Source organism: Tenrec ecaudatus, chromosome 16, assembly GCF_050624435.1.
Source record: "Tenrec ecaudatus isolate mTenEca1 chromosome 16, mTenEca1.hap1, whole genome shotgun sequence".
In the NCBI taxonomy this organism is placed as follows: Eukaryota; Metazoa; Chordata; class Mammalia; order Afrosoricida; family Tenrecidae; genus Tenrec; species Tenrec ecaudatus.
In genome coordinates, this window is record NC_134545.1 from 56,582,780 (window position 1) to 56,609,561 (window position 26,782).

The 26,782-nt window shown below is 36.3% G+C and overlaps 1 pseudogene; it reads right to left on the reverse strand.

Annotated features, from left to right (window-relative positions):
• LOC142428606 (AP-3 complex subunit beta-2 pseudogene) overlaps positions 1-26,408 on the reverse strand; it is a 43,242-nt pseudogene extending 16,834 nt beyond the window's left edge.
• Positions 26,409-26,782: the final 374 nt, after the last annotated feature.

The window sequence follows — 26,782 nt, forward strand, 5'->3', positions numbered from 1 at the left end:
AGATTATTGGTAATTTTTAACTGTTTTTACCACAGAAAATACTTGTACCTTTATGCTCAAAATGACATCTGGAGATGAAAGTGTTGGAAATTTTAGAATCAGTCCCTCTGCATTTTTGCATTGGTATGCTCACAAATTATCAACACAATTTAAGGAAATGTTATTTTAGATTTAAAACAATAATAAAATGAACTGGTTTGAATCCTTCAAGACGACTTAATGTGTGTTTCATATCTGTGCCAAATTATTGCTTATCACTAAACACATTTCAAAATAAAACCCAGTATATTAGATTAAATTACCAAATAAAAATTCAGGTTCTAAAGAATAATAAGTAAGGTAGACCATACAGCTACTGCATCAACTTAAAAAGAAAAAAAACAAAGACCAGAGAAATTATAAATCATGTTTTAAAGACTGGTAGTAGCAAATTTAAATTAACCAAAATTACAAAAAACAACAGTATTTCCTATGTAAACAATCTGTCAAGAGCGTTTTATTTCAGAGGGAGTCTTTTGTCAATTTTAGATTTGTCCTGAGTATTGTAGTGGAAAGAGAGGTAGGAAGGGAGGGAGAGAGAAAGAACAAAAGCTGGGACAGAATTTGGCAAGGTAAAAAGCTCTACCTGTGTGGTCTCTTTCTCCAAGATGCATTCATTCCTGATTAAACCACCCAGCACGCTAGATGGAATATGGTGCAGCACATTGTACATGTGTTCTATCTTACTACCTAAAATAAACACTAGACACATGTTTAGTAATATAATTAGATTTATAATATATATGCACACATGTGCAAGTACGAACATACTTAGATATTTTCTGCTTGTTTAACTATATAATCCACCACTGATTTGTCAGTTTCTCCTTTTGTTGTGACTTCTGTGTTGCAATGTTGCTGAGAGTTGTCACTGGTGTTTCAAGTATCAGAAGGGTCATCCAAAGTGAACAGATTGTAGCAGAGCGTCCAGACTGAGAATGCCTGTGAAAAGGAACTGGACATGAAAACCACATTTTCAGCAGGATATTGGAATGAGATTGAATGAGTAAATATGGATATCCCACGCATTAATAAACTATTATTGGTCATTTCTAATAATAAAAAACATTGTTTTCTATGCAAGTAAAGATGGATTCAGCATAAAGGACATTTCAAGATTTCTCTTGAAGTACAATGTTGTCTGTGATGGGCTCATATCTAGTCCCGTGTAAGGAAACCCAGCAATAAAATCAATATTCAAATTTATGCACCAACCACTAAAGCTGGTAATGCGGACATTGGAGAATTTTACCAACATATTCAGCCTGAAATTGATCAAATATGCAATCAAGAATGGTGATTGGAATACAAAAAAAATTGGAAACAAAGAGGAAGGAAAAATAGTTATAATTATGGCCTTCATGATAAAAACAAAGCTGGAGACTTTTGCAAGACCAAAGACTTCTTCATCTAAAATACCTGTTCTCAAGAACAAAACCAGAGGCTATACACATGGGTTTCTTCAAATGGATTACACAGGAATCAAATTGATTACATCTGTGGGAAAGGATAATGAAGATCATTATTGATAGAGGGAGTGCAAGAGTTAGCTTTCTATAAATCAAAATAATAGAAATATAACATAATTTAAGGTTTAGCTTGTTACACAATCTGAACATAACACTGTCTCCCCTTGCAATAAAAACAATATTTAAGCCTAAACTTTAAATATGCTTTAACTCAGGAAGGAGGCAAGCAAGGCCATTTAGATAAACAATGGAGCATGAGATTTCAAGAGTTGGTGGTCTGAGATGCTGTTCTCATACGCCATGGAGAAATGCAGATATCAACTAGTGGTCTGGTGCCCCGGAGCAATGCAGATAGCTGTTATTTCATGTGGAAGATTCTGCTTTGATCACTTCATTTGGGGTCCTTTGATCTTTGCAAAACTTGTTAATTATTTTCTGGTATCATTGCAAAACTTGATTTGGGGGATACTTACTTTAAGGTATATAAAATGCTTAAGTTTCACTAAATGTTGAAGCAATTTAGAGGCAGAAGACCCTACTGTTTCCTTCTCTTCAGTGCTTTTAGAAATAAACTTAGAGTCTCTTGAATCTGCCTGGTTTCTGTCTTTGGTTAAAACAGTGATAGGGAAAATGAGAACAGAGACCAACTGTAGAACAGATCATCAATTACTCATATGTAACTTCTGGATGAAGCTAAAGAAAAGTAAGACAGATTCACTAGAGCTGAAATATGACCTTGAGTGTCTTCCATCTGAATTTCTAGAACACATCAAGAACACATTTGACATGTTCAGCAGTAATGGAAAAAGATCTGACAGGCTGGCTGTAGGATGAATTCTAGGACATCAAACATAAATAAAATAAGCAGTCTTTAAAAAGACAAGAAAGAAAAGACTAGAATGGCTGTCAGAAAAGAATGAAGGTTGCTCTCAATCACAGAGTAGCTGAGGCAAATAGAAAAGATTATGAAGGAAAATAGGTGGAACAGGTCAAGGGTCAGCTCACGAAACAATGTGAAACATTATCATGAAATGTGCAAAGAAAACCTAAAAATGAAAACCGCTCAACATATTTTAAACTGAAAGAATTCAGGAACAAATTCAAGCCTTGAGTTATAATATTGAAAGATTCTATAGACAAAATATTGACTAACGCAGGAAGCATCAAAAGAATATGGAAGGGACACACAGTCACTGCGCCAGAAAGAACGAGTCAGCATCCCACCATTTCCATTTAGCATATGATTAAGAAACAATGGTATTTAAGGAAGAAGTTGAAGCTGAACTTTAGGATTAGCCGAGCACCAAGCTTCAGAAACTGATAGTATACTAACTGAATTGTTTCAACGAGCTGATGAAGCGCTAGAAGCACTCACTTGTCTATGCCAGAAACTTTGGACAATTGCTACTTGACCAACGGACTGGAAAACAGCCACATTTTTATCCACTCCAAAGAAAGGTGACCCAAAAGCATGCTCAAATTTAGGTCAATATCATGAATATCACATGCAGGTGTACTTTTTCTGAAGATCATCCAACAGTGATTGTAGCGGGACATTGAGATGGACCTCTAGGAAATTCAGGCCAGATTCAGAAGAGGAAATGGAACAAGGGATATCATTGCTGATGTTAATTGGATCTTAGCTGAAATCCGAGAATAGCAGAAAGATCTTTACTTTTGTTTTACTGACTATGCAAAGGCCCACAGTGTGAACCAGGACATAACATGGATAGCCTTGAGCAGAATGGGAATTCCAGAAATATGCTTCCATATAATCTGTACATGTATCACGAGACAGTTATGTAAACAAAATAAGGGGATATTGTATGGTTTATAATCAGGAAAGGTGTGCATCAGCGTTGTACCCTTTCACCATATATATTCAATATATATGCTAAGCAAAGCTGGATGACATGAAGAAGAATAAACATCAAGATTGGAGGCAGGCTTTTAGACACAGTCTTGCTTACTCATCATGAGGAGGAAATGAAGCCCTTGCTGATGATGATCAAGGATTGTAACTAAAAAAATCACAATTAGATCAATTGATAATATGATAAATAAGAAAAAGATCGAAGTTGTTAAGGCTTAAGTCTTGCCTGGATCATCGATCAATAATCATGGAAGCAGAAGTCAAGAGATCAAACGACACCTTTCATTGAGTAAATCTGTTGCTTAAGATCTCTTTAAAACGTTGAAAATCAAGAATGTGACTTTGAGGACTAAGGCAGACCTGACCCACGCCATGATATTTTCAATCATTTCACACATAGAGAAGAATTGGTGCGTTTGAATGATGGTGCTGGTGAGGACTGTTGAAAGTACTATGTGCTGTCACAAAAAAAACAAATGTATTTGTCTTGGAAGGACAGCCAGAATTCTCCTTAGCAGCAAGGAGGGCAAGACTGGTCTCCCACACCATGGATATTTTATCAGGAGAGACATGTCTCTGGAGAGTAGCACCATGCTTGGTAAAGTAGTGTGGTACAGAAAAAGAAGATGCCTGAGGACAAGATGGAGTAACACTGTGGTGTAACAACGGACTCAAAGATAGCAACTACTGTTGCAGGACCAGGCAGTGTTTAGTTCTGTTGTACACAGGTTTGCTATGAGTGGAAACTCAATTAATGGCACCTGAAAACAACAGCAAAATGATAATGAGGCTCATTAACTATTTGAGATACTAATTCACTTGTTTAAACTAAATGTATTCCAGGGAAGTGTGTGGCAAAAACTAGTATACACCTTCAGCATACAACAGTAAACAAATGACAATATATTTTAATGTGAAGTCTTGAACAAATCTCTGGGAGAGGGAAGGCAGAAAGGACAAGCATCCAAGTGCTTACACTCAGCTAAAAATCAACATCTCACCTTTCCTTCTGTAGTTTCTGTTTCCACCCTCCATGTCCACTTTTAAATTTATTCAAAGGAGAAAATAAATTGTGTAAGTAGAAATATAGTAATGTCATATGCATGTATGTTTATATTTAGGATGCAAATGTACATAGTATATTCATATCTGAGGGAAATTATAAAATATGTAAATCATTTTGAATGAGTTTAATAATTTAAGGATTTCTTGATTTCTTATTTTTGTCATTGTGTTTCCTTTAGGAATTTTAAATTTGAGAGGGAAATGAAGCTTCTCACCTTACTCATATGTTGCTTAACTGATTTTGAATATTGATATTCCATAATTAGTTTCTTTCCTCTTTGGCATAAACCCAAATCTTTGGCCATTTTCTTGGCAGTTATACTCTGTGGCGAGTAGAGTCAAAACACTTATTCTAATTAAATTTGTTATTAATCTATTACCAAACTATAACTTCACCAGGGTTCAGTTCAGCCATTTCAATTCTCCAGTATAATTATCTATTTTTAGATATTTATAATAAATAGTCAATACAATGTCTAGCTTCTAACAGAAATTTCTCTACAGTAAGGATATTTCATTTCCAAATTACACTTAAGCAAATTTGTGTATACAATGATTATTTTGGATAAAATATAAAGATTACTAAAATTGAAATTGATAACTAGTTTTCACTTAATACCTCTACTTTTAGAGTGTGCATTTTAATTTCATTTCAGTTTTATATGAAAATTGATATTTTTGTGAATTTTATTGTTAAAGCTTTCTATACTATAGTAACAAACAATCCATATTAGAAACAATTAGATGTAAAACACAGTGTTCCTGGAATGAAAAATCCAGTTTCATTACATGCTGCTTTCCTAAATCTACTGTTCTCTCTGCTTCCACCTTTACTCAATAATGTAACTGCTTTTGAATTGGAGGGCTGCTTTCAGGGAATGAATTATATCACCCCAAAATATGTGTCAACTTGTCTTGAGCAGGATTGTCTGAAGTGACACTTATGAAATAATCACTCATGATGTGATTTGATGTGATGAAACAATCAAATATTAAGAAGATTGCAGGTGGATGCTACAGCTTTGATCCCATCAAACCCCGGAAATAAAAGTAGAGAGCACTGGGCAGAAATAAGAAAGAGGCAAGAAAGAATAACGAGGAGAGGAATGTGTCTTTTGGGTGTGGGGTTCCTGCACTGAGGAACTCCTAGATCCAGGGAAAGATTGATGCCAAAACACATAGAGATTACAAGGAATTCCTGGCCTATGGATGGTAAAATAGAATAAAATGGTTCCCTAGAGCCAATGCAGAGAGAAAATTTTCCCCTAGAGGAGCAGTTCTCAACCTGTGGGTCAAGACCCCTCTGGGGGTCAAAGGACCCTTTTACAGGGGTCGCACAATTCATAACAGTAGCAAAATTACAGTTATGAAGTAGCAACAAAAATCATTTTATGGTTGGGGGTTCACCACAGCATGAGGAACTGTATGAAAGGGTCGTGGCATGAGGAAGGTGGAGAGCCACTGCCCTCGAGACAGCACTAGGGATTTAGACTTGTAGTGTCCTGTATTGTGAGATAATTATTTTATGGTTTTTGAAGCCATCCACTTGTGCAATGTCTGTTAGAGCTGCACTGGATAACTGAGACAATGGTGAAATGACCTAATTGAATCATAGAAAATGTAAGGTGATACATACATGGCATTGATACTATATTTGGCTTACAAGCATTGAACTGGACAAATCTAATTAAAATTGTATGGAAAACAATAATATGAATGTATTGTTATTGGCTGCTGTTTAGTTGCCTCTAATATGAATACAGCGTGTCTTTATTCAGCAAAATCTCTTTAATTATCTTGTCAGGGAGAGACGCTCATTAGATTAAATAAATATCTTCTGGATGTATTCATTATTTTGTAGGAAATAATTTTGTTTGTACTAAAATGAGTGTTAAAATTTTACATTATTTTATTAGGGGCTCATACAACTCGTATCAAGATTCATACACACATCAATTGTGTAAGGCACATTTGTACATTCATTGCCCTCATCATTCTCAAAACATTTGCTCTCCACTTAAGCCCCAGGTATCAGCTCCTCATTTTCCCCCTGCCTCCTCGCTCCCCTCTCCCTCATGAACCCTTGATAATTTATGAATTGTCATTTTGTCATATCTTGCCCTGTCCGACATCTCCCTTCACCCACTTATCTGTTGTCTGTCTCCCAGGGAGGAGGTCACATGTAGCTACTTGTAGTCGGTTCCCTTTTCCAACCCATCCTCCCCCTACATTCCCAGTATCGCCATTCACACAACTGGTCCTGAAAGGATCATTCACCCTGGATTCCCTGTGTTTCTGGTTCCTATCTGTACCAGTGTACATCCTCTTGTCTAGCCAGACATGCAAGGGAGAATTCGGATCATGACACTGGGGGGAGGGAGGGAGATGGGGGCAGTGGGAGGAAGCATTTAGGAACTAGAGGAAAGTTGCATTTTTCATCTTTGCTACATCGCACCCTGTCTGGCTCGTCCTCTCCTGAAGATACCTCTGCAAAGGGATCTCCAGTGGCCACAAATGGGCTTTGTGTCTCCACTCCGCACTCCCCCCTCATTCACTATGGTAAGATTCTTTGTTCTGATGATCCCTGATCCCTTCAAAACCTTGTGATCACACAGGCTGGTGTGCTTCTTCCATGTGGGTTTTGTTGCTTCTGAGCAAGATGGCTGCTTCTTTACCTTCAAGCCTTTAAGACCCCAGACGCTATATCTTTTGATAGCCGGGCACCATCAGCTTTCTTCGCCACATTTGCTTATGCACCCATTTGTCTTCAGTGATCATATCATGGAGGTGAGCACACAATTCTATGATGTTTTTGTTCTTTGATGCCTGATAACTGATCCCTTCAGGACCTCATGATCACACAGGCTGGTGTGCTTCTTCCATGTGGGCTTTGTTGCTTCTGAGCTAGATGGCTGCTTGTTTACCTTCAAGTCTTTAAGACCCCAGACACTATACCTTTCGATAGCCAGGCACCATCAGCTTTCTTCACCAGATTTGCTTTTTACCCACTTAGTCTTCAGCAGTTGTTACACCAATTTTTATAATACTCTCCAATGAAATGTAATGTGTTATGGAATTATAAACAATAAGTACACAGAAGTTTTACATTTTTGTCAATTTTTAATTGATACCTAAAGAATTAATACTTCAAATAATATTAGCAGGTGCACAAAAATTCACAAAGCCAAAGAAATATTTTTAAACTAAATATTTTTCTTCATAATTTTATGAATTTAGCAAGTTCACAAATATTGATTCTTCCCCAATCTAAGGAAATTTGATTTATAAGCAAAAAAGGCTAAAAAGTGGAATTGTTTAGTTTTAAATTTAGTCACTCCATTAAAAAACTGTGAACCCAATAATCCCAACCCTTTATCTTCATATCCTATGTAGCTCCTTCTGCATTTTACCAGGATTGGTCTACAAGAGCAAAAGAATAAAGGACTACTTAGATTGGTTTATAAAAGACACTGCAAGTTATATCTTGGTTGAACTCTGTTTTGGAGCTCTCTTATACCGGAAAAATATCAGATGCCATGTTATGAGCTAGCCTACAACCCCACGGAAACTTTCATGTTGCTCAAACTCTAGCCGATAGCTTGATTATAAGCTTGTGAGAGTCACTAAATCAGACGTAAAGAGCTAAATTCTCTGGATTTTCTAATCCTCAATAACTGGGCAGATTGTTACTTTTAATGGGAAAACTCCTTCTTGACTTTTTATTATGAGTTTCCATACACTATTTGTCCTTTTGTGATTGACTAACATGGAGTAGAGGATACACACATATTAGCTTGGGCAAGGGCGGACCATATATGCTATATGTAGGAGGTGTGATGGTTAAGAAACCCCGTGTCAACATGAAGATGCATAGGAATGTAGGGGTGGTCAACCCGGTGCTCCAAGATGTGAAAGCATTATACCAGCATGAAGCAGGGAAGTAATAGAGAGGTCTGAGGGGCTGGCCCCAATCCCAACTACATGGACAGTCTCCCCGTCTCTGAGAAGAATTCACTTCAGAGGACAGCACCAAAGCTACAGCTCAGGGAGAGGGACATTTCTTATCAGAGTACGCAGGAGCAAATAAAAGGGGAGGGAGAAAGAGTGGATCACATCCTGGTCCACCACATCCTGAAGATGATATTCCTGCTCAGAGAAGCCAATGCATATGACTGGCCCCACCATGAGACACAACATCTCTCACTGACCCATAGGGCTATGGGACAACATTGGAGACACAGTGTGGAAATTGTGCCCAATCTGACCCACTACACTGAGGTGAAACGGTAAGGGTGTATAACAGAACAGCAAGGGAAGTCCCTGGGGGAAACCAAAAATAGACTGTGGGGCCAGGGCATAGCACCCCATCAGACAACCAGAAAACACTCATAAAGGTCAACAGACAGACCTTGAACTATTTATAGGCTTTTCTTATTTTAGTCGTTGGAAGAAGGACACAGCCTGTGTGATCATGAGGTGTCATTAGGATCAGGTTTTAGACATCAAACCCCCCAAACAAAAAATCCTGTCATTGTGTAAGAGACCCAAAGCCCATCTCTAGGAATTGGACATCCCCTTACAGAAGGGTTTTTGGGAGGAGATGAGCCAATCAGAGTGCAGTAATGCACACATGCACAGATGAAACATAAACTTTCCTCTGGTTCTTGAATGCTTCCTGCCCCCCACTATCATGACCCTAATTCTACCTTAAAAATCTGGTTAGGCCAAAGCATGTACATGGGTACAGATAAAAGCTAGAAACACAGGAAGAAATGGGGAACTGATCATAATGATCTATATAGAACCCTCACAGGAGGATGGGCAACAGAAAAGTGGGTGAAAGGAGATATCAGTCAGTGTAAGATGTGAAATAATAATTTATAAATTAGCATGGGTTCATGAGGGAGGGAAAGTGGTGGAGAGAGGGAGGGGGAAAATGAGATGCTGATACCAAGGGCTCAAGTAGAAAGAAAATATTTTGAAAATGATGGCAACAAATATACAAATGTGCTTGACACAATGGATGTATGTATGGATTGTGATAAGAGTAGTATAAGACCCCAATTAAATGATTAAAAAATAAAAAAAGAAATGTAGTGGTGGTATCCAAAATTTCAGTCTGGCCACAGCCCATGGGGCCTCTTTTGGGTGTGGCTTTCACATAAGTAGGGGCCTGGGAGTCTCTCCCTCTCTTTGCATTTTCATTGTTCCTGCTTGCTGACCCAGAGAGCTACTAGAGCCTGCCATGTTTCCACCAAACATGGATCCATGAAACTCTACACCTGGTTTCTCAACCTGTGGGTCGAGACCCCTTTGGGGATTGAATGACCCTTTCACAGGAGTCGCCTAAGACCATCAGAAAACACATATTTCCGATGGTCTTAGAAAGCGAGACACCACACTCCTCTATCCATCTCCAGGCAGGTCCGCCTACATGCAGATATGCCTCCATATAAGTACCTGACATGATGACATCATCTCGCCAATCCCATTACATACACTATGTACAAATACAGGTCTATGTGACAGGTTTGGCGCCATAATGTACTGATGTGGACCAGTCACACGTGTAGAGACCAGCTACAGCTGCTGCTATGTTGAAAGCAGCTACTCTTTTAAAAGCACATATTGTGTTGAAAGCAGCAGTATTGGAGGTAAAACAATACTTCATGAATTATAATTACTGGGTAAATGTAAAATCATGTACTGTAAAATCACCAACTACTATATATATATATATATACATATATATATATATATATATACCATGGGAACTTAATCTGGAAGCTGATCGGTGTTTTTATATTCAGCTGTGGTTGATGTGAATACTGCCCCCTTGTGATAGTAACAGATATGTAAAAAAAAACAAAACCAAACAATTGTAAATCATAGGAAATTTTAATGAACTGTATTGACAGAACTATACTATGTATCATCTTTTGCAGTATTAAAGCTATTGCTATACATTATTTTCATTAGCAAACTATTTCATGACAATGGATCACGTAGAGAAGATTGTTATGGATTTACCCCAATAATTACAGTAGGAATTGATAAACTGCAATGTGTTCTTTGTTGTGAAGGTCTGTCAGCCGAATCTATGAAACCGAACAAACTAAAACACCATTTTGATAGCAAGCATCCGAGCTTTGCCGGCAAGGATGCCAACTATTTTAGAAGCAAAGCTGATGGACTTAAGAAAGCCAGACTTGACACTGGTGGCAAGGACCACTGGTGACAAAACAAAACCTAGCAGCCATTGAAGCTTCATATTTGGTGCCACTCACAATGGCCAGAGCTACAAAACCTCACACCTTTGCTGAGGATTTACTGCTGGCAGTGGCCAAAGGCAGTACTCAAGTTATGATCGGAGACGAATTTGTTACAAAATTGAGCGCAATTTCCTTATCTAACGCGTACATAGAAACAGGTTTAGAAGGAGTACAATGGCTATAGTGAAGGATAAAATAATGTTAGAGCTTTTAATTAATTCATGAATAATAAGTCATTTGGGTATGAAGCCTGCTACAAGAGTTACAAGAAGTCAGGAAAAGCCTCAAAAGTTCTGTCAATTTTGCAAAGTGAACACGTTAAGCAATCTACTGTTTTCACAACTGTGCAACAAATTGGATGTGCTGAATAATGCTGTGCTATTTCACACTGAGGTGAGATGGTTGTCAAGAGGCAACGTTTTAAAACGTGTTTTTGAGCTTCCTGATGAACTCAAAACATTTTTCAATCAGAAAGCAATATCCCCGTTCAAAGCACTTTTCAGCGATAAAAGTGAACTGCAGAAAATAGCTTACTTGGTTGTCATCTTGAATGAGTTAAATTTATCATGGAAAGGACCAAATGCAACATGCCTCGATGTGTCTGAAAAGATCTGATCATTCCAAATAAAACTTCAGGTTTGGCCAAAAAAAAATATTAGATGAAAATACATGTTGTCTACTTTTTCTGCTTTCATTGAAGAGCATGACATTGAACCAGACAAAAGGATTACAATGATAAATTCTGTGAAAGAACACTTGCACATGCTTACAGACAATATTTCATCATACTTTCTAAATCTACCTGACACCACATTTGCACTTTCCAGAGCCCATTCACAGATGTTCCTGAGACAGCACAAGAGGAGTTCATTGAACTTATTAACAGTGATGCAGTAAGAACTGATTTAGCTACAATGCCTATTACAAAATTCTGGATCAAGTGTTTGCAGTCATATCCTGTTCTGTCTGAGACTGTGTTGCACCTTCTTCTTCCATTTCCAACAACGTATCTTTGTGAAACAGGGTTTTCCAACTTGTTGATTATCACGTCTAAATACGGAAGTAGACTTTTGTGGAAGATGATCTTCATTGTGCTCTTGCAAAGACAGCCCCGAGAATTTCTGATCTGGTGAGAAAGAAGCTATCTCAACCTTCGCAATGACGTTGGCTTTCACTCACTCTAGCAAAATGTAGCAATGTAGTTTACTGTTGTTATATTGAGACTGTTACCCACGCTACACCATACTTTAAGACAAAATTTCATTTATTTTTAATTAGAAATAAATATTTCAAAACATATAATTACATATTGTTTTGTGATTATTAACTATTCTTTAATTATGTTCAATTGGTAACAATGAAAATACATCCTGCATATCAGATATTGACATTATGATTCATAACAGTAGCAAAATCACAGTTATGAAATTGCAATGAAAATCATTTTATGGTTGGGACTCACCACAGCATGAGAAACTGTATTAAAGGTCATGGCATTAGGAAGGTTGAGAACCACTGCTCTATGCAAACAACCCTGTGAGCTTCCTGCATTCTGCATTATTAAATGTGCCTGTGTGAATCTGAAAATGGAATTATGGACTAGTATAAGACTTATGGACTTGAGGTGGAATGGGCTGGGATATTTTCTTTATATATAATTATTTCTTGATTTAAAGATATTCTACATATATGAGTGTCACTGGATTTGTTTCTCTAGTAACTCAACCTAACACAAGATTTGTGTGTGTGTGTATGTGTGTGTGTGCAAATCAGAGGAAGACACAGGGAAGTTTGCAAATCAACTGACACAAGACAAATACTGTTAAACATAAAATTTCTGCAATAGTAGGCACTTGGACAGACACAGAGGTTGAACAGGTGATGGGGTGAGAGTGGGAGTGTATCACAATTCTTTTTACTCATTAGATTTACAAAAGATATTTGTTTATATTAGTTTACCCTTTCTTCAAATATATCCACGAATGTGTTGGAATATACAGGGTGCATAATTATGAAAATGTCTTAGACATACCAATGACCATGGGATTTGAGGCCCTGAGTCTAGGAACTTGGCACCTTAGTTTTGGTGTACATAAAGCTTAATTGGCAAAAAAGTAGTTCACAAAGACAGTGCTATACATCTTATTTCCTTGAGTAGTGACTAGGATATTAAAAGGTCTTGATCAGCCATATAAGGTACAACTATTGGCCTCTTCTGATTAAGGGAAGAGTGATGGAAATAAAAATTACTTATGAAAATAAATAGTTAAACAATTTAGTGGACTATACAAAAGCAGTTTCTATAATACCGAGTCTAGAAGAGCTCAGTTACCACTGCCAACTGCTCTGAAGGATAGAGTAGGGAGGAGTGGATAGTGGGTAAGGGGTGGGAGGTAAGTGAAGCAAAACTGAAAATCATGAAAAATACCATGTTTACCATTGGATAGAGACTGCTCTTCACTCTCAAGGATATGGCTTAGGCTGGGTTCATTATTGAAGCAAAATGAATGGAACTTATATATGTATATTTAGAAGTTTATAGTAAGAAAAGGCCTCGCATAGTTGTAGAGGCATGCAAGTTCAATGTCTATGGATCAACTCTTGGATTCAAGGCTTGTCCTCGCTCAAATAACCGTGGGGTGGTTAATGAACCCAAGATTGTCAGGAAGGCAAGCTTGTACTTGCAGAGATGAATGAATCTAAGGTCAGCAGGCAAGGTAATTAGGTGATTGGCTAAAATCCAAAGAACCAGGGCCAACAAGATTGCTCCAGATCCAATAACATGCTAGCAACCTTTTCCACAGCATCAACTTATATTGAAAGAAAGCCACAATCTCAATGAAATATCACCATGATGGGTTTTGGATCTGATCTGCCAAACCACTGAGAATTCTGGTAAAGACAAGTTGACACAAAACCACAACCATCATAGGACACTTTCAACTCTGATATACACCATTTCTGAGTTTAATCAATACCCATATCCCCTTGTTCTGCTCAAATGACTGCTTTTTAGTCTATGTATAAGCTCCCCATAAGCACATTTAAGCATTCTGAAATTCCCATTCTTTGCAATATTGTCCACAAATTGTAGAACTATAATTTGTATCATAGGAGACACCTTAACTCATTGGACTGATATAAAAATATGCATGGATGGGGTGAAATTTCCCACCCATATCCCAACAAAGATCAACTTCAAGGGCAGAATTATACTAGGTTTTTTCCATCCAAACAATTTCCCAAATATGCAAATGAATAGGAATCATTCAAAATTTAACCATAACAACATTGAACTGAAACATTTTACTTCCTAAGTCTACAAGATTCCTTTTTCCTATGTAATATTTTCCTTTACCTAGAATTTTTTTATATCTCATATAACTAGATCCCTTCCTCTGTGGCTAGTATTGTCTTGTATATCATGTTTTACTTTTTTATTGTTAAGCATTCTCTTTCCTTATACTTTAGATAAGTCTATAATAAATAAAAAATTAAAAAAATTTAACCAGAGCTGATAAATCCAAGGTTGTTTGAATAGATATTAAAGAAACATACTTTCTTAGTGGGTTTAAATTATCCTCAGGTAAAGACTACTAAAATAATATAAAAATAACATTAAAACTAAATAGTCTCCAAATGATAAAAATAAATTCAAACATAATTTTATTGTTTTGACAGTTGAAAATAAATACCCCTGAATGAAAAAGAAGAAAACAATAAGCAATGTAAGATTTATGGTGGTGGAAATTTAATAAATGCATGATACACATGGGTTAAAGGAGGAAAATGGAAAACAGTCAAGAGAAGCAAAAACAAAAGCAGAAAAGGTAATGAACTTAGCAGAGAAGCCATTATCAAGCGACTGTAAATACACTGGCAAGAAAGGAGAGCTGGCAACTTCACCTGTCTCATGGGGCTCAGGAGCTTTGCTTCCAGAAATATCTCAGAGGTCTTCTTAATGGCCTCAGTGGATTTTTTTATTGGTCTGAAAAAACAAACGCACATTTTAACTGAGGGTTGCATTGCAATGACACAACACTTTTAATGGTGCTGTAGGATTGATAGGCAATGACCTATCAATTGATAAGCAATGACCTGACACCTTGGTGGTGGGTATCAATTGGCACATCCAGTGGAAGTACCCAATGGTGAGCCCCAATGGTGGGCATTATTCAGCCCAAGTCCTTGCTTCCATGGACTAATGGGAGCATTTTTGCACCTGTAATGTCACAGTCCCTTTATTAATTCTGATGCTAATCACAAGTCCTGGGAAAGAGTTAGGGTACTTGGGCACAAGTCATGACAAAACCAGTTAGTTTCCAAGCTGGGAGGTGAGAGAGAGTGTGTGTGTGTTGGGGAGGGGGAGGATAGTAGATAATCAACCCAGAAAGATATCCTCAATCATAGCCACTAGAAAGCATGATGAAGTCAAGGAGAAGGACACTAAGAACCACAGCAAACCAAAGAGAGACTGTTCCAATGTAGGAGATATAAAATTGTGTACAAGAAACTGAGTGAAGTTAAGAAGGGTTCCCCAATCCAGGTATAGCAAGGAACAAGCCCCCAAAAGGTAGTAAGGCCAAACTAATGTGGAAAAATTGGATAAGGCCAAGACGCTTCCCTTGTCCTTAAACTAGAGATGGCCACAAGGCCATTCTTAGTGCTGATGGGCTTAGCAGGATATTAAGAGTCAAAGGCAGCCCCAGTATGAACGCGGAGGCTCCCTGGAAAATAAATACTGGAGTAACCTTACTGTAGTAAGCTAAGGTTGCAAAGAGAAGAACAGTGCCACTTGGCTAGAAACATGGAAGAGAGCGGTCATGACTAAGGCCCTCAAAGAAAGCTGCCCAGTAGTTGGGAGGGAACTGAAGATCAAGGCAATGGCTTTGTCCAAAGACAAGGACAGACATCCCAGTGCAACTGGCTATAAAGATAGAAACTCCAAAGTTCCCAGGAGGCCTGGGCTTAGATATCTAAGGCATTGATATCTATGGTGTCCATCAAGAAGGTCAAGGCCTAAAGCTAGAGACTGAGTTAGGCTGAGATCCACCTTGATTTTTTTTATTCTCTTACAATAATTGCAACTTATTTGTCAATAACAAGTTGGTCACCCACAAAAAAGAGAAGGTTGTACATTAGTTAAGGGTCCAGCCGCTAACAAAAGATGAGTGGTTTGAACCCATGAGCTGCTTCAAGGAGAAAGATGTGATAATCTGCTACCATAAAGAAAACCTGTTTCCCTGGAACCATGGAAACCAAATGAGGTAATTTTATTCTGTCCTATAAGATTGCACAGTCTTCGAGGATTTAGAGGTAGATGTACATCCCCAAAATTGAAGGTCAGATAATGATAAGTTAGATGTGGGATTCAGGAAAAAGATCAAGAAAATAATACTATTAGCAAGAGACCCCAAATCTATAAAATACCTAGGAGTCAATGTAATTAGGGACTTAAAATAACTATGCGATAAAAATAATACTGTACTATGGGAGACTAAAAGAGACCTAAAAGAACTTAAAGTCCTATGGTATTCATGAATTGGAAATATCAATTAAATTGAAAATGTCAATTAAACTTAAAAAAAAACCAAAAATATAATAAAATCCCACAGAAATTCAACAGCATTTTTTATTAAAGTGGAAAAGCTAGTAACCAGCTGCGTAAGAACAGAAAAGAAACCCAAATACCAAATGCAACAGTGAAGGAAAAGAACAAATAAGGAGGTTTCGCTCTCCTCAATATAAAACCATAATGTATTGCCAAAGTAATCCAAAGGGTCTGGGATTGGCTCAGTGATGGTTGTGGTTGTTAAATGCCATCAAGTCAGTTGTGATACACAGTGACCTTATGCAGAATGCAAGGAAACACTGTCGGATTCTGTGCCATCCTCACAATTGTTCCTATGCCTGAGCCCATTGTTGCAGCCACTGGGTCAATCCATCTTGCTGAAGGCCTTTCTTTCCTTTGCTGTCCCTCTACCCTACCTAACACGATGTCCTTATCCAGGGGCCAGTCTCTCCTGAAAACATGTCTAATGTATGTAAAACTACATCTCACAATCCTGGCCTCTAAGGAACACTCTGACCCTATTTTTTTTAAAGACAAATTAGTGTGTCTTTTAAGCAGTCCATGGTAATTTTAAAATTCTTCTCCAGAACCATAATTCAAATGCAACAACTCTTCTTTGGCTTTCATTATTCAATGTCCAAATTTCACATACATATGAGGCATTCGAAAATACCATAACCCATATCATGTACACCTTAGTCCTCAAAGTAACATCCTTGCTTTTCAATATTCTGAAGAGATCGTGTGCAACAGATTTACCCAGTACAACACATCTTTTCATCTCTTGAGTGTTTCTTCCATGAGCATTGATTGTGGATCCAAATAAAACAAAACTCTTGATAAAGGAATTGTCAAAGGGTAGCTTGGGAAGACAAAGTAAAATAATGAAACGTGAGAAGACCTAGTGTTAGAAATTTTTTTAAAAGGGAGAACACATTAAGCATATTTTAAATCGAGAAAAAGAACACCTCAGGAAAAACTTCAGGTCTTGAGTTGCAATATTGCAAGATTCTTTGGCCAAAATATTGCACAATACAGAAAGCATCTAAAGAATATGGGAAAAGCACACAATGTCACTGAACAAAAAAGAACTAGTCGGCAATGCACTATTTCAGGAGGTAGAATATAAGCAAAAACCAATGGAACTGAAGGAAGACGTCCAAGCTGCCTGACAGCATTAGACAAAAACTAAGCCCCAGGATTTGACGGAATATCAATTAAAATATTTCAACAAACTGATGAAGCACTGGAAGCACTTACTCATTTTGTCACAAAAATTGGAAGCCAGCTACCTAGCCAACTGGTGAACCATGTGGAAAACAATCCATATTTGTACCCATTTTCACCTAGTCCTGTGTACAGTGACCTAACAGAATGAACAAATTATAGAACAATATCATTGATATCACATGCAAATAAAATTTTTCTGAAGATTGTCAAAAAGGGGTTGCAGCAATACATTGACAGGAAGTTGCCAAGTTTTCGGCTGGATTCAGAAGAGGAAGTGGAGCAAGGGATACCATTGCTGACAGCAGATGGATTTGGCTGAAAGCAGAGAATACAAGAAAGATGTTCACCTGTGCTTTAATAACTATGATAAGACATTAGATTGTGTTTATCATAACAAATTAAGAGCACCACTGAGAGAATAGGAATCCCAGAATGCTACATTGTGTTCCCGTGGAATCTGTGAAAGGATCAAGAACAAGGGCATGATTTAAAATCAGGAAAGAGATGTTTCAGGATTATATCCCATCACCATACTTATTCAATCTGTATGCCAAGCAAATCAGAGAAGCTGGATTATATGAAGAAGAATGTAACAACGGGGTTGTAGGAAGTTTAATAAACAACCTGCGATATGGAGATGACACGGCCTTCCTTGCGGAAAAAGCGGACTTGAATCACTTGCTGATGAAGATCAAGGATTGTAGCCTTAAATATGGAATATGACTCACTATAAAGAAAACAAAAATCCTCATAACCTGACTAGTAAGTATCCTTGTGGTTAGTGAAAAAAAGATTTAGATTTTCAAGTATAGTATCTTCCTTGGATCCACAAGCAATGCTCATAGAAACAGCAATCAAGAAATCAAAGGAGCCATTGCACTAGGTAAATCTATTGCACAAGACCTCTTTAAAGTGTTGAATATGAAAAATGTTACTTTGAGGACTAAGGTGCGCCTGACATAGGCCATGGGAATTTCAGTCGCCTCATATGTATTTGAAAGTTGGACACTGAATAAGGAAGATTGAAGAAAAGCGCAATGCATTTGAACTATGGTGCTGGAGAAGAACATGGACTGCCGATAGAAGAAACAGATCTGACTTGCAAGTACAGTCAGGATCTTTGAGAAAGATGGCACACCTTTGTCTCATGTTTTTGGACATGTTGTCAGGGGACACCAGTCCCTGGAGAATGACATAATTCTTGGTAAGAAACAGGCAGCAAACAAGAGACCTCTGACAAGATAGACTGACAACGGCGACTTCATAGATGAACTCAAACGTAATTACAACTGGGAAGATTGCACAGGAAAGGGCAATGATTCCTTATTTGAATATAAGGGCGCGATGAGCAGAAACCGCCCCAGCACCTAACAGAAACCTTTTTGCCCATTAGTACAGATGCCTGACAAAATGGGACTGTACTCACAGACATACAAAGTCCAGAATTATAATATATCACATAGGGAATTAAGGCAAGAAAGGTCATATTAATTAACTATAACTTGATACATTGTCTTCTTGATCTGACCTTTTAACTTTTCTGCTCTCATCATTTATTCATTATTTTATCCATTTCCTTTAACTACTCTATGAACAAAAGTCAGTTTCAGAGTCTTTTCTGATATCCATCGGTGCTTATATTTTCTGTCTTTTAATTATATTATCCGTCTTCAAGTGTGATGTTGTAGATGTCATCCCACAGCTCATCAGGACTTCTGTCATTAATGCATCTTAATGTCATGTTTGATCAATTTCAGAATGAAGAAATTTGTAGAATTCTTCAATTTATTTATTACTAGCTTTAGTGGTTGGCATAGAAATTTGAATCATATTTGTATTAACTGGATGTCCCTGTATGTACATAGGTATTGTATCACAGTCAGCATAATACTTCAAGAGAGATCTTGAAACACTCTTTTTGTCTTTGAAAACTATGTCATTCCTCTTTTATTTGCCATTCTTTGCATAATGAACCAAATGACTAATATCAGTGCATTTCAGCACACTGCTGCCCTGGGTATTGATATTTTTACCTTGCATTTCACATTTAATGTCTTCCAATTTTCATATTTTGTATATCCCTACTTTGTACATTTCAGGTTCCAATTATCAATAGATGTTTAAAATTGTTTCTTATTCTGACTAGCCATTGACAACTTTGTGAGCATTGTCAGATAAACTGAAAACCTTATGAATTGCACCCACACATTGTCAGAGGTGATTGTAGAAGAAGAGCTCCTTGGAGCAGAGAGCATTCAAAATGCCAATTGAGGAAGCGCCTTCTTCTCAAAGTAGAGTTGACCATAGTGGAATGCAGCCCGGGGGGACGTCCTTTTGCTGATGGAGCACATCCAGATTAAGAAACAACCACACCTCTCCTTAACTCTAAGCTGTGGTTAATGAATATGACTCTGTTTCTACAGGACATAAACCCTCATTAGAGGTAACACTAAAACAAATATAAAGATCCAAAGTCCTGTTTTTCTCATTCTTTCTCTAGCAGATTTCCAAGGGCTCAAAATAAAATGATAATATTTTAATTGTTTCTGCAAGTTATGTTTGATCAATTTATTCCTTGAAGTTAATTGCCAACATCAAAGAGAGAAATCTGTGCTCTTTTAATATGTAAATTTGATTAACTTTGAAAATAACACTATAAACAAAAGATTGAATAAAAAACAATAGTTCAGAAAAAGGACCTTTATCACAGTCACATTGCTTCTGTTATTTAAATAAAAATGACTTTGAAAAAACAAGACATTCCAAAAAAATGAAAAAACAAGACATTTAAGCTACTTTTTAAATCTGTATTCAATTTTAGACGATATTGATTTACTCTCTTATGAAAGATGTGTGATCTGATAATTTTATATTTTCTATCTCTGCTTCAGTTCATACATTCTTATATGTTTTCTAAATAGAAGACATTTATTGATTTGTCAATTTACCTTGAAAAGCAATGACCTTTCCTGCCTCTGAGATTGAAGAAGTTAGAGTGCTGCTCTCTTATAGGGTCCCTGAATGGTTGTGAGTCAGAAGATGACCTTGATTTTATACTGTTCAGTTAGCCTTCTACACATAAAAAGCAAATATTTAATTTTCAAATAAAGGTCCAATGGATCCTACTATTCCTAACACATGAGTGATTTTGCAGATGACTAGTTAATTATTTATTATTTTCATATTCTCTTAAGACTCTTTAAAACTTAATTGAGTTTTTTCCCATTAAACACAGAAATCGAAATCATTCCCACTTATGTAGATAACACTGTTTTCAAATTAATAAACAAATGAGTCTTCATAAGATGATTAATCAGATATTACCATCAAAATATTCCAATTGTGTTGATTTATTTGTATTCAAAAATATTATTTGCTATATAAACAATTTTGCAAGATTTCTTTCCAGAGGAAGCTGTCCTGGGACATTTATCTCTAACTGTAACATGAGGCTTTCATATCACAAGCCTGGTTTTTTATAGGAGATACATGACGCTCAAAAGAATTAAGCAAATTAGTCGAAGCAAATCAGTTCATTTCTCAAATCTAAATTAAGATCTAAATCTTGTGTCATTTTCAATGTATGTATCAAAATGAGGCTAATTAAACCCTTTATTCTTAGTAAGAACTAAAGTTATTCTCTAGTGGTCCTTGAATTGAAAGCTCACAAACCTTTGTAAATATGTTATTCTGTAAAGTATGGAAATTAGTTTAACTCTGTAAGCTAACAAGACAGTTTCTTATCAAATCAATAGAGAAAACTATGGTAAATTTATATAAGTACAGTTGAGCTATAGAAGCCTTCTCTTGATATTAACATGGTGGTATGGCTTTATTTTTGAGCACGGAGAATTACGACTGGGAGCATACTGGGAAATTACACTAATAATTCAAAAATGAAAATGAGCTATAACAATCCTTTAAGTAACAGTATCTGTGGTGCTTTAGATAGCAATTGCAGACAATGTATTTTACATATACTATTTTTTTTGATTCTCACATAAATTCTGTGAAGTTAGTAAAGCATATTATGCAATTTTATGAAAAGAAAGCTGATAAACTAGGAAGTAAAATGACTCATCTATGACCCATATAATATGAAAGTTATTTCTTGGGAGTAAAAGGCAAAATTTTTGACAGACTGACTTCTTATAATGTATATAAGAATGTAAAGTAAAATAATAACCAGCACGTTCTGAATAAAAATATGGCAAAATGGTGTGCTATTTTTCAACATTTATTATAAAACCAGAGTAAAGAGTGGACTGCTAGTGCAAAAATAGGAAAATAGATGAAATAATCAGTATAGAGAGGTCACTAACTAAAACTGACTCAAACAAATACTCTCAGGAAAGGATGAGCTATTCAATAAATAGTGCTGAAATAACTAGTTATGTGTACAGCAAATACTATGCCTCAAAAGCAACTTCCCATCGACGTTAAGTTTAAATGTGAAAGGCAAAAGTATATTAAGTAAAAAGCTCTAACTAGATAGGGAGTATATTTGGGTGTAAGATATTTTGATTTTTTAAAATCTTGGTTCTTGCAAATTATAGAAAAAATATGAATAGATGTAACTGCATTAAAATTAGTTATCAATTCATAAGAATATATTTAAAATGAAAAAGATAAGCCACAGACAGAAAGGTTTTTATGATATATATTAATAAAATTGGAATCCAAAATATATAAAATGATTCCAAAATTTTAACAAGAAGATAATTCATTATAACTCACTCTCCCTGCTTTCAAGTCAATACCAACTCCTATCAACCCACCAGGACAGGGTAGAACTTCCCTGTAAGTTTCAGAGCCTATAACTCTTTATGGGACTAGAAAGCTCAACTTTTCTCCCTCAGAGAGGCTGGTGGTATCAAACCACCAGTCTTCAGGATCACAACGCAATGCACATCACCAGGGTTCACTGGAAGGAAAGGGCAAATTTGCACAGTGACTTAATAGAATACTACATAAACATGAAAGATTCTAAAAGCTCAGAGTAAACAAGAAAATGCAAATTGAAATTATACGGAAGTATTCTCACAGAACTATCATTTGATTTGCTTTAGAAAATGCATAATATCTAATGTTATTCAACTTTTGATATTATCATGAATATATAGTAAAAGCTTAATAAAATTTATTTTGTATTTTCAGTTGAAATTGAAGTATATACCTTCTAAGACTTAAATATTATAATCCTATGTGCATATTTATACATACTCTTGCACAAGTATACCAAAAATGTAAAATAACATTTATAGCAACATTATATTAGAAATAATATGGCAATGCTACAAATACATAGAGGCAGGAAAATCATCACCATAAATTATAAAATTGACTCCCATCCAGGAATGATAAGAAATGCTTTACAGTGTCAACATACATGTAAACCACCACGTCCAAACCGCTCCCATTGCTCAAGTCTGACTCGGAGCCACATCACAGTGCAGAGTAGAATTTCTCCTCAGTCTCCTCGACTGTAATTATTTTAGGAGCAGGTAGTCTCCTCTCTCTCCCTTGGACCCCTGATTTTGCAATTAGAAGCCCAATGCTTAACACACTGAGCTACCAGGGCTCCTTCAATATACACAAGGCTAGAAAAAAGCAAAAGAAAGCAGTGATTAATAATATAAGCAATCATCTAAGTTTATGAACAGAATTTTATCTACCTTTTCAAAGGTGAACATGTATTTTAGGGAGATACACATGGGTGGCAAAGCTAGAATAAGAGTTTCTGGGGGGCTCAGTGGAAGAAGGGGAGTGAAGGGACCTGATATAAAGGAGTTCAATAAGGAAAAGAAGGGTTGAAAGCAATTTTGGTAGTAATTGTACAATATTGCTGGGCAGGAATGGTGAAACTTTGGAGCACATGAGTGAAGCTTGGTAGAGAACAGGCAAACATCTGTCTTCCAAGCTGCTGATAAAATTCTGTTTCTTAAAGTTAGTAGTGTACTCCTGGGCATTCTATTTTGAGTATTCTTTAAATACGTATATGCTTTCAATATGTAACACTACTCCACAAGTCTCTGTTTCAATCATGAATTTGGATGGAAATATTTTAACTTTAAATGGCAGAAATGTGGTGTACCAAAAATAATGCAATTTGGGGACCTGGATCTATGTAGGTTTGAATTTTCACATGTTAATTTCCAGTATTTTTAACATCAAAGCCTCAGATAAAAATTTTGTCTTTGTCTTAGTACATTCAAATGTTGTGGAAATAAAATAATATATCATGTGTATAGTCCTTAGAACAATGCCTGGTTAATATTATATACTTTTCAGTAAGTGTTGCCTTTATGGCCTCCTCTTACAAAGTCAGCTTCATGTTCTCTACCAAGTTTCCTCATAGCTGACAGTGATTTCTTCTTATGAGAGTTGAGAATACAAAAAAATAGAGTATATGCAATGCCTCATAAATTAAATCCATAACTACGAAATTCCCTTAAAGTTAAAATGAAATATTAGAGTCAAGGAAATAGTTGAGTGCGTACCATTTATTAGTATAAACATGTGAGTCATGAACTGCTGTCCCCAAACTTTATGACTCAGCACTATTCCACTGTAGGTATATGCCACATTTTGTCTATCTGTTAATATGTTGATTGAATAATAAAGAGAAATACTAGTGAATGATAACAATTTACTGTATTGCTATGTATATTTTGCATATATGTAGGTTGTTTTCATAATGATTGCAATCAATGTCACTGAGTTATACATGTAAAATGATTTAATTGGAAGTTATTTTTATCTATTTACCAGAACAAAAAATATACAAAAATGCAAAACACAGCTTATGTGAATACATATATCATTTCAATAGGCTCAATAAAGTCTTATGGTTCATGAGTCTTATATACCATAAAGGCTATGTTTAAAGTTTTAGTGAAAACCATTTGTAAACCTTAAAATTTAAGAAAATAGGAACAATACCAAGAGTATTTTTTCTTAAAAGATAATATGACATTGACTTCCTGGAACTTTTCACTTTCAATTATGATAAATCATCAGAGAAAGCAAATGGAGTATCCTACAATCTCTATACAGAATCTTTTGAGAGCTTTTCCATAACAGTAATAACCAATAGAAATAAAAATGCATGACAGTAATTTACTATGTGGCTAGGCATCTATTGAATTCCCTTGTGTGAAAGGTTGATGAAATCTAATCAAATATTAAGGAAAATCAAAAGCACCCTAATAGGGTTTCATCTAGATGGTCTCTTTATTGCTGACAGTAATTCAAATACTATACTTTATTGAGGGTTTTATGTGTTTTACATTGTAATTACTAATCAATATGCAAATATATGATATTAACTGTAGACACTGGTGGAGGATTTCATTAAAGATAAGAAAAACTTACAAAGAATCAGAAATAGAGAAAAGAAAATTGAGGCATAATTATATTGCCGACATTCTCTTAGAAGTTCTCTTTTATGAGGATCAGTTTAAATTTAAGAAAAATGATCAACCAACTATAATTTGTTACTGAGATAGCACTTGAAATATCACATGTTAGTTAATGTCCTGGTTGTCTACCTCTGAAAGAACACTCTTACTCCCTTTAAGGAAATATAATTTTTTATTTCTCTTAAATACCCAAGAAATATAAACATATAAAAACCTGTCCCTGCACTCAAGTAGTCTCCTGGTCATCAAGTATGTGTGGGTGTGTACACAATTCACTTATTCACTGAATATTTATAGGGTGCTTAGTATGTATCAGACCATGCTTTAGATACCAAAGTTTAAAAAACAGATAAAATACAGTTTCTACACTCAATAATCTCACAATAGTTCTTGGAAAAGACAAGTAGAAAAAAATTCATGATGAAAATTATAATGAAAGGACAATTCATTGAAAGAGTGCTCCAACACAGAAGAAATCCCCAGGGCCTGGCACAATGGAGAGACCCTTGGGTAGAGCAAAAAGTTTGTGCTCCGGTCTGGATTGAGTCGGTAGGAGTGGCTTTGTTTTGGTTTTGCTTTAGACACACTATCAGCAAATGTTCAAGAAAGGGAAATTAGAATACTTAATTATAGACATGAATGCGGCGAGATTAGAGAGAGCTTTGTGGTAGGGGGGAAACCCTAAATCAAGCAATAAAATTTATCATATTTTAAATAAGAAATGAATTATAATAAATGATAGGTTTATGCAAAAGAGTAGTTAGATTATGTCAATGTTTGGAGGAAATGTCTGATTGTGTTGGTGGAAACGTAAAAATGAGCAGTAGAAAGGAAAGAGGAAAACTATTTAGAACGTTATTACATAATTCAATATCTGCGTGATTACAGCCATGTATGGAATGTAGCAATATAGCATGTTGAGTAGGACTAGCAAGTAGGAATGTAGCATGTTGAGTCTGACCTCTCATCCACCTATACTGCAGTGCTGGAAGTTTCCAACTTTTATAAGCTCTTTGTCTTACGAAGTCTAGTTCCTTCTGGTAGCGAATTGTATTAGACCAAGTTGACTAGCGAAACAAATCCAGGGACATTCATATATATTTAAGAGAGAGGTTTATACCAAACATCCCATCCCAGTCCAGATCAAGCCCATAAACCCTATATTAGCAGATACGTCCTATAGTAGTCTATAAATCCCTCTTCAGCCTCACTCAGCACATGTAATGATACAAAATGCAGGAAGATCACAGGCAAGTGGGTGCAGAATCTCATGGATCCAGTGGCAATGAAGCATCCCCCAGGGCTCTCGCAGGTATCAGCATGACCAATGACTTGCAGACAGGAAGGTGAAAACAGAGAGAGAGTGTGACCTGCCTGCAGGGAGACAAAAGGAAGAGGCCAGCCTCAAATCAAGCTTCAGCCTGAATGACAGACTGACCTTCGTCCACATGTTCCCATGGGAGCCATGTTGACACAAGAAACCTAAATATCACAGCCCACCACTTCACTCATAGCTTCAAGTCGACACGAGGTTATGTAAATAACACAGGAATGAAATTTGAAAACCACAATGTGGATGCTAAGCAAACTTATTGCTATTAAGGTGCCATTATTTCTTGGACATTTTAATGGTGAGAGTTAGAAAACAGACATTCATGTAAACAAATGTAGACAGGTCTTCATCTGATCTTCTATTATAACTTCAAATGGGGCAAGAGAAAGAATATCATTAGGATTGGCCCAACTTTGAATCCACTAAAGTGATTCATTACAATATATGTACATATGCACATTGTGAATTGGTGCAAAATCTCTGACTCCAATTTGACATCCTGGGAACT